Here is a 13,435-nt window from a genome sequence, read left to right on the forward strand (position 1 = left end):
GGCACTCCTACACTGGAGAGACTGAAACGGGAGGATTGCAGCAAGTTCGGGGTCAGCCTAAGGTATTAGTGTTAGGATTCTGCCTAAACTCCACCCACAGTTACCTGGCAACAGCCAGGAAGGCCTGGCCCACTGTAAGAGGGGCTCCTCGCCCGCTCCTCTCTCTCACTCGCTTACTCCTGTTTCCTGCTTGCTTCTCTCTGCCCCTCTTGGGCTCTCTTCTCCTCCCCCCTCTCTCCACATGGTCATGGCCGGCCTCTACTTCTCTACTCTCCCCTTCTCTCTCTGCCTTTCTCTGCCTCTACTACCCTCTTAATCCCCTTCCCATGCCCTGAATAAACTCTGATCTATACCAGACGGTCCTGACCCGCGAGACCTAGTTATTTGGGGAGCCGAGGAGAACCCAAGCCTGAAAGAGAGAAACGGGCGGGAAAGACGAACAAGGCCAAGCAAAAGGGGGGTTTTGTCAAAGCCTCTTTAATGAAAAGCAAAACTCCTGGTTTTGAACACTCCGTAAGAGGAAGTAGGGAGGGGCTGAGGAGAATACTAAAAGCACAGAAGGAGGAAAGATCATCCGGGACGGATGCTGGCTGTGGCATCCAACAGCTTTTCTGGAATGCTGGTTCCACCTAGACAACCCCAGGTGTTCAGTCAGGATGAGAACCAGTTGATCAGCCTTGGGTGAAGAAGGGGGTGGTTCAGCTGTAAACCTAAAGATCAGTGGAATCTCAAGGTGAGAGCTGTTGAGGGTCTGTTTTTCTACAGTTTGGTCTCCAACACTAGACTGTTGTGTGGCTGGTCCCTCAGGAGGAAGGGATGCCTTGGCATAGGCCCGTCAAGGCACCCCCTTCGCCACACCTCACCATACGCCCATAGAGCATATCTTAATATACCTTTATCTTTTTACAATCACAAGCAAGAATACATAGTCAGACCCCATCTCTACAAAAGAAAAAAACCAAACAACCCAGAAATTTCTACTTTGTTAAAAATAACAAAGACCACATAAATAGAAAGAGATAGGTGAAGTAGAATTTTTAATATAAAGATTTGCATTCGTCTATAAATACATATCAGAGCTGGTTTCTAAACTTTATTAATTTGTATGTGTGCATGTGTACCTGTGTGTGAGTACACATGCAGCAGTCAGAGGACAGCCTCAGGGGCCTGTCCTTACCTTCCGCCTTGCTCCTCAGGGCACACCAGGCTAGCTGGCCGTGTGAGTGTGTGTGTGTGTGTGTGTGTGTGTGTGTGTGTGTGTGTGTGTGTGAGTGTGTGTGTGTGTGTCTGTGTGTGTGAGTGTGTGTGTGTGTATGTGTGTGTGTGTATGTGTGTGTGTGTATGTGTGTGTGTCTGTGTGTGTGTGTCTGTGTCTGTGTGTGTGTGTCTGTGTCTGTGTGTGTGTGTGTGTGTATGTGTGGGTGTGTGTCTGTGTGTGTGTGTGTGTCTGTGTGTGTGTGTGTGTCTGTGTATGTGTGTGTTCTGGAGATCCAAACTCACATCTTCACAGTTGTGTGCAAGCATTTTTTCCCACTAAACTAACTTCCCAGCCCCAGACAGTTTTTAAATCCAAAACTAATACACAAATATATACCAGACAATCGTGAGCTATGTGTGCAGATGCCAATTAGACATAAATTTAGGATTTGTATTGTTTCTTAAGAAGAAAGTGAGCTCAGACTTCTCCTGTCCTCCCTGTCCTGACCCTGAGCCAGGCTCCACCTTGGCTGTAGCCTGCCTTCCCTGCACCAACACTAATTGGACACTAGATGGAGCCCGTGTGACCAACTTCTGCAGCTCCTACCAGAAACAACAGCCTCAAAACCCGCTGAAAGTTCCCAGGGGACAAGTCTCATTTTGCCCAGAATCATCTTCTCTCTCCACCCCTTTGGCAGCAGTCCCCAGCCCTCGCACAGAACCGGCCTGCCTCACACTGTACACTTGTCGCTTCATGGTTTTTTTCTCTCCATGCAGTAGTTCTGAGATTCTTTCTTGCTATTATAAACATCAGCAGCCTGCATTTTTGTTGCAGAGTAGCATTCCTGTGCTTGGATAGCAAGGATTTATTCACTCACTCATCTGCTGGAGCGTTCTTCTCACTTTTCAGTGTGTGAGGGAAAGTAAGTGCTCATGTATGCTCACACACACACACACACACACACACACACACACACACACACACGTAGCTGGAGACCAGAGGACGACCTCAAGTGCTGTTCTCAGTAATCCTGTCTACCTCCCTTAAAATACGGTATTGTCATGGTATGCACTCACTGATAAGTGAATATTAGCCCAAAAACTCAAAATAAACAAGTTACAATTCACAGACCACAGGAAGCTCCAGGAGAAGGAAGACCAAAGTGGGGAAGCTTTGGTTCCTCTGAGAAAGGAGACAAAATACTCACAGGAGCAATAAAGGAGACAAAGTATGGGGCAGAGAAGGAAAGGCCACCCAGAGACTGCCCTACCTGGGGATTTATCCTATAAATACTCACCAAACCCAGACACTATTATGGATGAATAGAAATGTGTGCCGAAAGGAGCCTGTTATAATTGTCTCAGGAGGGGCCCTGCCAGAGCCTTACAGATAGAGAGGCAGATGCTAGCAGCCAAGCATTGGACTGAGCATGGGGTTCCCAATGGAGGAGTTGGGGGGAGGACTGGAGGAGCTAAAGGGGTTTGTAGCCCCATGGGAAGAACAACAATGTTGGCCAACCAGATGCCCCCGGGCTCCCAGGGACTAAGCCATCAACCATGGTTTACACGTGGTTCCAGCCAAAAGAGTGGCAGAGGAATGCCTTGTGGGCATCAGTGGGAGGAGAGGCCCTTGGTCCCGTGAAGGCTCGATAGATGCTCCAGTGTGGGGAAATGGAGGCGGGGAGTGGGGAGTGGGTTGGGTGGAGGGGCATATTCTTGGAGGCAGGGGATGGAAGGATGGGTTGGGGGTTTTCTGGGAAGGGGGACAAAAAAAGATAAGGTGTTGTACAGGACTAGCCTCCAAGGCCAACCAAAGCCATCTTCAAAAGTTCATCTAAGCATGTTCACCAAAGATCACCTCAGCTGGGCTTGGTGACCTTTGACCTTCCCTCCTGAGAGAAGTGGGTAACGAGGGTCATGGGACTCTCAACCTGAGACTCTAACCACTCTCACCAAAGAGTTGGATGCAAATCATCACCAACTGCAGGTAGCCTCTGGCTCTCTGAGAGGGGCAGGGATTGATAATACAGGTGGATAATACAGGTGGGGAAGGAGAGAGGAGGGGCTTCCATTCATGCAGCCAAGAGGAGTCGGAGTCGTCATCCTGCTGGGCGGAGACCTCCAAGGGTGACATCACCTATTCTCCTTCCTAACCCTCACCCATTGCGCTGTGAGTAAACCCAGTAAGCTTGCCCCACCCCTCCATCCCCACCCCATGAACTTTGGTGTCAGAACCTTTGTTTAAGAGTTTCCCCATGAACCAGAACACATAGCAGCTGTGCCGTCGTGGCTCCCGGAAGTGGGGTGGGCGAGTTGGTGCTGGGTCATCATGTTGTCGAAGGACAGTAATGATGACACTGAAGATGTCGCATTGTTTGATGCAGAAGAGGGGACAAGCAAGAGATGGAGGAAATCCAAAGTCAGACACCCAGTGAAGTGCTTCTTCACCTGCTCTTCCGGTCAGCGTGGCTGTGGTCTATCTCTGCGAGCTGCTCTGCAGCAGCCATATTGCCTGTATGGTGGCAATTATCTTGCTGCTGTCATGTGACTTTGGGGCGGTAAATAATGTCACAGGTAGACTATTGGTCGGCCTGCATTGGTGGAATCATATTGGTGAGGATGGGAAAAGTCTCACCCACTGGGTGTTTGAGTCCAGAAAGTCAACTCCTCAAGACAATAAAACCACTTCTGAGGCTAAGTCAAGAATCTTCTGGTTAGGACTCATCACCTGCCCAGTTCTGTGGGTGGTCTAGGCCTTTAGTGACCTTTTTTCCTTCAGAGTGAAGTGGCTGGCTATGGGGATCATGGGTGTGGTACTGCAAGGTACCAACCTATATGGTTATATCCGGTATAAAGTGGGCAGCAAGAACTTGACCAGCATGGCTACGTCGTATCTTGCTAGGCAGTTTCTAAGACAAAACACTGGAGATGGTCACACTTCATGAGTAAAGATGAAGACTGTCTCATAAGACTGTGACATACAGACGAAAACTATCTCATACAGGTGAATACTGTCTCATACAGATGAAGACTGTCTCATACAGATGAAGACTGTCTCATACAGAGATGAAGACTGTCTCATACAGGTGAAGACTGTCTCATACAGATGAAGACTGTCTCATACAGGTGAAGACTGTCTCATACAGATGAAGACTGTCTCATACAGGTGAAGACTGTCTCATACAGATGAAGACTGTCTCATACAGGTGAAGACTGTCTCATACAGACGAAGACTGTCTCATACAGGTGAAGACTGTCTCATACAGATGAAGACTGTCTCATACAGATGAAGACTGTGACATACAGATGAAGACTGTCTCATACAGATGAAGGCTGTCTCATACAGATGAAGACTGTCTCATACAGGTGAAGACTGTCTCATACAGATGAAGACTGTCTCATACAGATGAAGACTGTGACATACAGATGAAGACTGTGACATACAGATGAAGACTGTCTCATACAGATGAAGACTGTCTCATACAGATGAAGACTGTCTCATACAGACGAAGACTGTCTCATACAGATGAAGACTGTCTCATACAGATGAAGACTGTCTCATACAGGTGAAGACAGTGACATACAGGTGAAGACTGTCTCATACAGATGAAGACTGTCTCATACAGGTGAAGACTGTCTCATACAGACGAAGACTGTCTCATACAGGTGAAGACTGTCTCATACAGATGAATACTGTGACATACAGATGAAGACTGTCTCATACAGACGAAGACTGTCTCATACAGACGAAGACTGTCTCATACAGACGAAGACTGTCTCATACAGATGAAGACTGTGACATACAGATGAAGACTGTGACACAGATGAAGACTGTGACATACAGATGAAGACTGTCTCATACAGATGAAGACTGTCTCATACAGATGAAGACTGTGACATACAGATGAAGACTGTGACATACAGATGAAGACTGTCTCATACAGATGAAGACTGTCATGGTCTCTGGGTGACAGACAAGAGTCTTGGAGTTTAGAGCTCATGCTGTTGCAGAGTGGAGTGTGTGTTTGTTACTTAAGAGCTTATTTAAAAGAAGGAAACCACATGGGGTTAGAAAGTATGTGTTTTCTGGAAACAGTGTCAGAGTGTGAATTGATGTATGTCTGCATAGACAGTCCTGAAACAACAACAAGTCCCAAATCTGTGTGTCCTTTGCCCATGTGAATGGGCCTTTGTACTTTGATCAATAGAAGATAGGAAGAGGTGTTCAGCCTGTTTCAAACATCTGTGTTCCCATAGCATTCCTGTATTTTCGAGATTAAGTTTTGATTCAGTGGTAAGGGTGAACGTGTTGGTTTATTATGAATTAGAAACAGTTATTAATATTAACCTAGAAAACTGGAATACCCAAAACATAATCCACACATCAAATGAGGTACAAGAAGAAAGGAGGAGTGGCCCCTGGTTCTGGAAAGACTCAGTGAAACAGTATTCAGCAAAACCAGAACGGGGAAGTGGGAAGGGGTGGGAGGGAGGACAGGGGAAGAGAAGGGGGCTTACGGGACTTTCGGGGAGTGGGGGGGGCTAGAAAAGGGGAAATCATTTGAAATGTAAATAAATTATATCGAATAAAAAAATTTAAAAAAAAAAAGAAACAGTTATTAATTTTAATGTGTTCTTTATGGTAAAATTCCTTATCTTAGACTTGTATAAGCAAATAAAAGCTAAATTTGGGAACTTTGTTAACTTTTATTGCTAAATTTTGTTTTTATTTGGTAATAAGACATTCACTCAAGGTCCATTTATCATAAGTGGACGTTTGTAGCTGTGTTGGATATACAGGGGCTGCTGTTGCTGTGTTTCTTTTGTGGCCATAGATCACTCTGGAACTGTCTGAAATCTTTTAGTGGTCTTTGTGTTAAATTAATGAAATACTAGCTTTTAATAAGAATATTATTCTTATGTAATAATGAGAGTAATTGCTTAAGTACTTGGCATAATAAATGCCTATAAAATATTGTATGGATTTATTTTTTCTTTTATAATGGGGATATTGTAAATTACATATTTGTATTAAGGTTATTTCCTAAGACAAAGCAATACACTATAGACGAAACCAAATGCAAACTACTGTAGGCAGCTGAATTCTTTTGTAGCTACCGTAAATTTTGTTGGAGTCTTTAGATTATGTTGTGAATACATTTGTCCATTGTTGACACATTTTAAATGTCTTGTTTATTGAATGAGGGTCTTTATTAGAGTGTAACTTGGCAGGCATATAACTTTATATTTATATAAAAACTGCGGTTTACAAAGAAAAAAAAAGAGTTTCCCCAAGTGAAGGAATTTTGTCAGCACATTAGAGGAGACAGCCTGGGGGAGCCGCAGAGACTGTGGCCGCCTCCCAGCACTGAGGTTACAGCAGGCCTGGCATTTTTACATGGGTGATGGAGAGTAAATTAAAAGTCCTTGTACTTGCAAGGACACTTTAACTCGCTCCGTTATCCCCTGAGCCTTCTGCACCTTTTACATTTTTATTACTAAAGCTGCTGTGAACATTCGTGTGTAGATCTGCTCTGAATATGCCCTCCTCTCCCCAGGAAACTCTTAGAAGTGGTCAGTCCATGCTCACCTCACCATGGCTATTATGGGAAGCTCTTCAGTTAACACAGTTAATTATGCTAAGGAATTGGGGTTTGTTGTCTCCATGCATCGTGGGCTCCGTCAAACTCAACCACCCCCCCACCCTGCGCTTAAGTTGCATCACTGAGCAAAAACAAATCCAAGGCGCAGTTTAATGTGCATCTCAGAAAATAACGGATAGTTTTTTAGTTTAAGTTCAATGCAATATTCAGAGCATTTTTACCCTAGAAAAATATCTGTCTTTAATCTGAAATTCATATTTAACTGTCCATCCTGCATTTTTCCTCTGGCAATTTTATTTTTATTGCTCCAACAAAATAAAGTTTGACTGGACCTATATCTGCATATTTATTTAATAATGTAGGTCTGTAATAATTATTGCATTCCTATTTTTTTAATTATGTGTTTATATGTGTGCTTGTTTGTATGTGCACCATGTGTGTGCAGTACCCAAGGAGGCCAGAAGAGGGCGTCAGATCTCCTGTAAGCACAGGAGGTTCTGCGCCACCTAATGTGGGCACTGGGAACTGAACTCAGGTCCTCTGCAAGAGCATAAGTGCTTTGACATATCTCTCCAATCCACGTAATAGTAATTTCAAACAATACAGACAAGTATGGGAATGTTCTTGTTGCAGTAGTTGACCAGCTTTATGAAAATACTAGCCAGTGTCCTGGACACTCCACCTCGAAATTACCTGGAACACAAGAGACAGAAGAAAACAATGTCCTTTTCCAGAGAGAGAGAGAGAGAGAGAGAGAGAGAGAGAGAGAGAGAGAGCACCTACATTCAAAGAATGTTCTTTTCCAGTGAGAATACAGAAGGGTATCACAGGCATGTTACTAAAGATCAAAAGCACTGGCGATAATCCCTTGAGTGCTTTGAAAGCGACAGATCACTCAGAGCCTAGCATACAGCAGGACTACCCTGAGGGAAGGGTAAGCTTTGAATCAAGCACTGAGCAAGAAGCAGCTCCCTGAAGCCAGAGGGGTTTTCTCTCCACATAGGTGCAGTGAGGGCCAAGATGGAAGACAGAAGAGCAAACAACCTGTGTGAGTTAGTGAGGAGGCAGCCTGCCCACATGGCCAACAGCCTGGTGAGCTACTGTGGCTCATGAGCGTGCCCAACAAGAGATGTGGGGTTCCGTTGTGTAGGCAGGTAACGGCAAGCATGGTAGGGTCTTAGCTGTGGGCAGCTTCTCCGATTGGGTATGCGACAGTGGAGACCCAGGTGAGGCTGTTGGCGTAAGGACCCTGCCTCCTGGGCAGATACAGGCATGAGCAGGCGCCATCTAACTGGAAGGTCCCTGCATCGCCCTGACAGTGACTTGCACGCTTACTCTGCAAAGGACTGGACTCAGCTGGGAGCACTACCAGCCTCTGTTGGGTGGACTCAGCTGGGAGCACTACCAGCCTCTGTTGGGTGGACTCAGCTGGGAGCACTACCAGCCTCTGTTGGGTGGACTCAGCTGGGAGCACTACCAGCCTCTGTTGGGTGGACTCAGCTGGGAGCACTACCAGCCTCTGTTGGGTGGACTCAGCTGGGAGCACTACCAGCCTCTGTTGGGTGGACTCAGCTGGGAGCACTACCAGCCTCTGTTGGGTGGCATCCTGTCTGCAGAGAGTCTGGGTCCTTACTGTCCTCTTTAAATGGTTATCCCCATAGCAAGAAAGGTAGCCCCCAACTTGATTTCCTTTTACTGACTTCCCACTTCATTCTTGGAGGAAGGGCAAACTAGAGCCTGGTCAAACATTGGAGATGATTTGGTAGAAGTTAGGAGATTCAAAAGGAGGCCCATCGCGACCTTATAGGAAGTGCTCTGATTGTCCCAGTGAATGGCATCTGTGGTAGCTTTCCTCACCGTTTCCCCACCCAGACCTCACACATGTCTGCTGGCCTGACTAAATCCAACATATCATCTGCCTCTGTCATTTTTGGATTTTGGTTTGGTTTGGTTTGGTTTGGTTTGGTTTGGTTTTTTTTTTTTTTTCAAGACAGGGTTTCTCTGTGTAGCCCTGGCTGTCCTAGAACTCACTCTGTAGACCAGGCTGGCCTCGAACTCAGAAATCCACCTGCCTCTGCCTCCCAGAGTGCTGGGATTACAGGGGTGCGCCACCACTACCCGGCTTGCCTCTGTCTTTCAATGGCAGCTTAATGTTGCATCCCACTGTGTGAACTGCCTTAATTCAGCCCCTCCTTCATTGTCCTGTTCTTTCTTTCTTTCCTTCTCTTTTCTGGACAGGAAGGCTTTTGTAACAATGCACAAACAGAATTTCAGAGCGCACAGTTTGGAGCGCACACTCAGATGCAGGCATCTCTTTCTTCACCCGCCTCAACCACGCACATGACTGCTGAGCTGGAGGTTTCACATTTTTAAGGAACTCTCCATCCTGTCACCATCCTGTCACATGGCCAGGTTCCTGCAGCCACTGTGGAGAAGGGGACATGACAGTAGCAACTGGGCTTTCTTTCATTGTCTTCCACTCAGCAGGTGGAGTCTCATTGTTGACAAGAGGCTGCTTGCTGTGTCCTCCAAGTTGAGGCAAGGTTTACCCTTGTCCTAGTTAACCCTGCCTCAGCCTCAGCTCCACCATAACAACCCACAGAGTTTTGTCGTTGGTGCTGGTGATGGGTGTTGGTTTTGTTTTGGCTTTGAGGTTATGGGACAATGTCTCCTCGTGTACCCCAGGCTGATCTGGGCCTGGGGGTTCTCCTACCTCAGCTTCTGAAACTCCATGCTTTGGCTGCCACACTCAGTCCTTCCCACAATACTGTGGCAGGAAAGACAGAAGGGAGGACGGAAGGAAGAATGGAAGGAAGGAAGGAAGGAAGGAAGGAAGGAAGGAAGGAAGGAAGGAAGAAAGAAAGAAAGAAAGAAAGAAAGAAAGAAAGAAAGAAAGAAAGAAAGAAAGAAAGAAAGAAAGAGGAAAAGACGAGATTTTTTTTTTTAATTTTCTTTCTCCTTTTGCTGTTTCCTAAGGACTTCCTGTGACCAAAGCTAGAGTAGCCTCCCCTCACCATTTCCCCCACCCTGGGCCTTGCAAGAATCCCCTTCAGTGAACCCTTCGCACTTGATGCTGGCTAAATCCAATACAAAGATCTACCTCAATCTTTTAATAGCTGCATAGTGTCCCATCCCACTGTGTGAAGCCCTCATAATTTAGCCCCTCCTTTTTTGATGGGGGATGGTTTACAGCCTCCCAACTTCTGTCTCCAAAGAGTCAAGATCCAGCCCTAAGTCTCAGGCCTGGCTACTCAGCTTTGTTCTATGTCTGGCCTTACAACAAGTGGTCCTGGCTGCCCCTAGTGCCCCGTTCACGAGTGGTCCTGGCTGCCCCTAGTGCCCCGTTCACAAGTGGTCCTGGCTGCCCCTAGTGCCCCGTTCACGAGTGGTCCTGGCTGCCCCTAGTGTCCCGTTCACGAGTGGTCCTGGCTGCCCCTAGTGCCCCGTTCACGAGTGGTCCTGGCTGCCCCTAGTGCCCTGTCCCTGCTTTATGTTCTGTAGTCACCGCTGAAGCCCTGGCTTGATGCTTAGGCGATTTAGAAACATCTAGAGTATGTTTTAGAAATGTGGCACGTGTTCTTTCTACTTCCTATACTCGATTACTATTCACTCCTCCTCCTCCTCATCATCATCATCCTCATCTTACAAATCTCTCTAGGCCAGCCCATTTCTGACTTTTAACGCCCTCCAGGAAGTTAAAGCTTGGCTGTACTTCACATCTCTGCTTAATTGCTGCTAAAAGGTTTGATTTGTTCTGGGGATGGGGTGGGGGTGTACGAACTGTTTCCAATTTGCCTTTCTCTTTTGCCTTCGTATCCCCAGTTGTGCCCTGCAAAATGCCACCAAATCTGTTTCCTAAGCCATGTCCTATGACAGAAGTTTCCCTTGGTCTTTCCCCAACGAAGCTCCCACTCCCACCCCTACCCTGCCATGCTCACCCATTGCGCGTGCACGCGCGCGTGTGCGCACGCGCACACACACACACACATGCGTGCGCATGAGCACATGCACACACCTTACAATAAATCTTTGTTAAGAACCTTCAATACAAAAGGTCTAAATAAATTAGATTTGAAGCTAAAGAAAAGCCTGCTGGCCCTCTGTCAATGCTTAATCAAGAAGAAGAAATCAACATAAATATGCTTGCTGCATATGTATGTATGCATGTATGTGTGTATGTGTATGTGTGTTTACATGTGTGTATATATGTATGTATGTGTATATTTATGTGTTTATATGTATATATGCATGTATGTGTATATATGTGTGTATATGTATGTGCATATTTATGTGTGTATATGTATGTATGCACGTATGTGTGTATATATGTATGTATGCTTATGAATCAAATCCTAATTTGATTTATATTTTTGTCACTTAACATTCATGTTATTCAATTATGTCTTGGGCTATAATAGACTCTGTGTGCCGACTTTTCAAAAGGCCAGTTGTAGCAGAATTTTCCCTGTCCAATCACTTTAAATATTAATACAACAAGAAGCCTGTAATTGCACAGGGAAAAGGGAGGTGGAGTGAGGCGTTGCAGAGGCAGGGACGATGGAGACATGTAGAGGAGAAGGAAGCAAGATGGAGGGCGAGCAGGATGATTCAGAGTCTGTGTGGTTTTAACGGGCCATAGGTAGATATAATATCATATAGAGATAGAATAATTGAGGTAACTTGTTTAATCTAGGTGGGCAGCTTGTACTATCATCAATTGGCCCTGAATTTACTGTGTGGGCATCTTGTGTGTTGAGAATTTATTGGCATATAAATCTGACTGATTAATTACAAACGTCTAGAGTTTTGTTTTACTGGGTTATTGGAATGTGGGACCACTGACCACAGGGGGTTATGGCTGAGAAGGGACAGGCAACACTGAGACAAGCAAATTGGATCTGGGAAGACCAAGATCGCTCGCTGTGGGCTCTAGCTTAGAGACAGAGGTAGCAAGACTGCCACTGGGGCAGAGAGCAGCTGGGTGGAGCACAGAAACTTGCTGTTCTTTTTTGTTACCCCGGTTTTTTGAGACAGGGTTTCTCTGTATAGCCCTGGCTGTCCTGGAACTCACTCTGTAGACCAGACTGGCCTCAAATTCAGAAATCCACCTGCCTCTGCCTCCCAAGTGCTGGGATTACAGGCATGCGCCGCCACCGCCTGGCTGACATTCCTTTTAATATTTCCCACAATAGACAGTTTCTTCAATTCTCTGAATCCTACTCTAGCCAAGCACTCTCTAGGAAGTGTTGTGAGAGCCAGGACCAAGCTTTCTCCCAATGATCTGGGGTGTGCACATCTACCATAGGTGATTCTGGAGGTGACCTTAGAAGACATGTGGACCCTTTTTTTATACTAGTAGAAAATATATTTTATGATAGATTAGAAAAACCATAGCTAGTGCATTACATTTCTGATTTCATGAATATTGTTGCTTAGGATACAATTAAAGTGTAGCTAATGGGGCCGGGGCGACAGCGCAGCAGTTAAAGGCACCAGCTGCTTTTTCAATCAGAATCACTTTTCTGGCTTCCACTGGCGCTGGGCACACACATGATACACAAACATACATGCAGACAAAACATCCATGACACAAAATAATAAAAACGTGTGTGTGTGTGTGTGTGTGTGTGTGTGTGTGTGTGTGTGTGTGTGTAGTGGGTTTGAGAGGCTGGTTTAATGGGTAAAGACACTTAATGGCTATCTCTACAATCTGAGCTTGATCCTCAAGATGCAATTGGTAGAGAGACTGAACTGACTGTAGAAAGCTGACCTCTGACCTCCACATTCTTGTGTGGCATGGCACATTCACTCACATAAATGAATAAATGAATGGGTTTAAGTATGGCTGTGGGTACAAAGATAAATACTGAATAAAAACATAATAGATGTGAGGAGATTACATAGTGGTTTAAATAACCAAACTTGAAAGGATCTCTCTCTCTCTCTCTCTCTCTCTCTCTCTCTCTCTCTCTCTCTCTCTCTCTCTCTGTCTCTCTCTCTCTTTCTCTCTCTCTCTCTGTCTCTCTCTCTCTTTCTCTCTCTCTCTCTCTCTGTCTGTCTCTCTCTCTCTCTGTCTCTTTCTGTCTCTCTCTCTCTCTCTCTCTCTCTCTGTCTGACTGAAACACAGTGTGCTTCATCCACACAATGATATCTCAAAACATGCTCTGTGGGGGCTTGATGTTTTCTGCTGGCAGTAGCAGAGTTGGGCCCAGGTTTCTGTTTCTTTTTATTTTTATTTGTGTGTATAAGTTGTGGTAGATATGTGAGTATCTGGCTACAGGGAAATCCATGAAGCTGGAATTAATGTCCTTGTGAGCTGCCCGGTGTGAATGCTGGGCACAGATTTTCTGGGGAAAAAAAATGAAGTTTGTGTTCTTAACCACAAAGCCATGATACCCTGTTCTGCATCCATCATTTCTTCTGCTCTGCATTCAAGCATTCACCACGGCACAGCAGGGCGACCCAGTGGGTGGCTTCCCAGGCTCTCCTGCTTCTTGCTGAGCTGAGGCAGAGCAAGAGCAGGACAGCAAGGAGGAGCTGCCTGGGAGACTCAGTGTGCCACATCTGGACATCAGAAATGGTCACTGGAATTCACTGACTCTATGGCCAGTGAATTCATTTGCATTTGAGATGTT

General features: G+C 45.8%; 1 pseudogene; it reads left to right on the forward strand.

Moving 5' to 3' along the window:
* The first annotated feature begins 3,526 nt into the window (after positions 1-3,526).
* On the forward strand, positions 3,527-4,142 carry LOC127677440 (Golgi apparatus membrane protein TVP23 homolog B-like; annotated as a pseudogene).
* Positions 4,143-13,435: the final 9,293 nt, after the last annotated feature.

The sequence above is a fragment of the Apodemus sylvaticus genome, chromosome 2, assembly GCF_947179515.1.
Source record: "Apodemus sylvaticus chromosome 2, mApoSyl1.1, whole genome shotgun sequence".
Lineage (NCBI taxonomy): Eukaryota > Metazoa > Chordata > Mammalia > Rodentia > Muridae > Apodemus > Apodemus sylvaticus.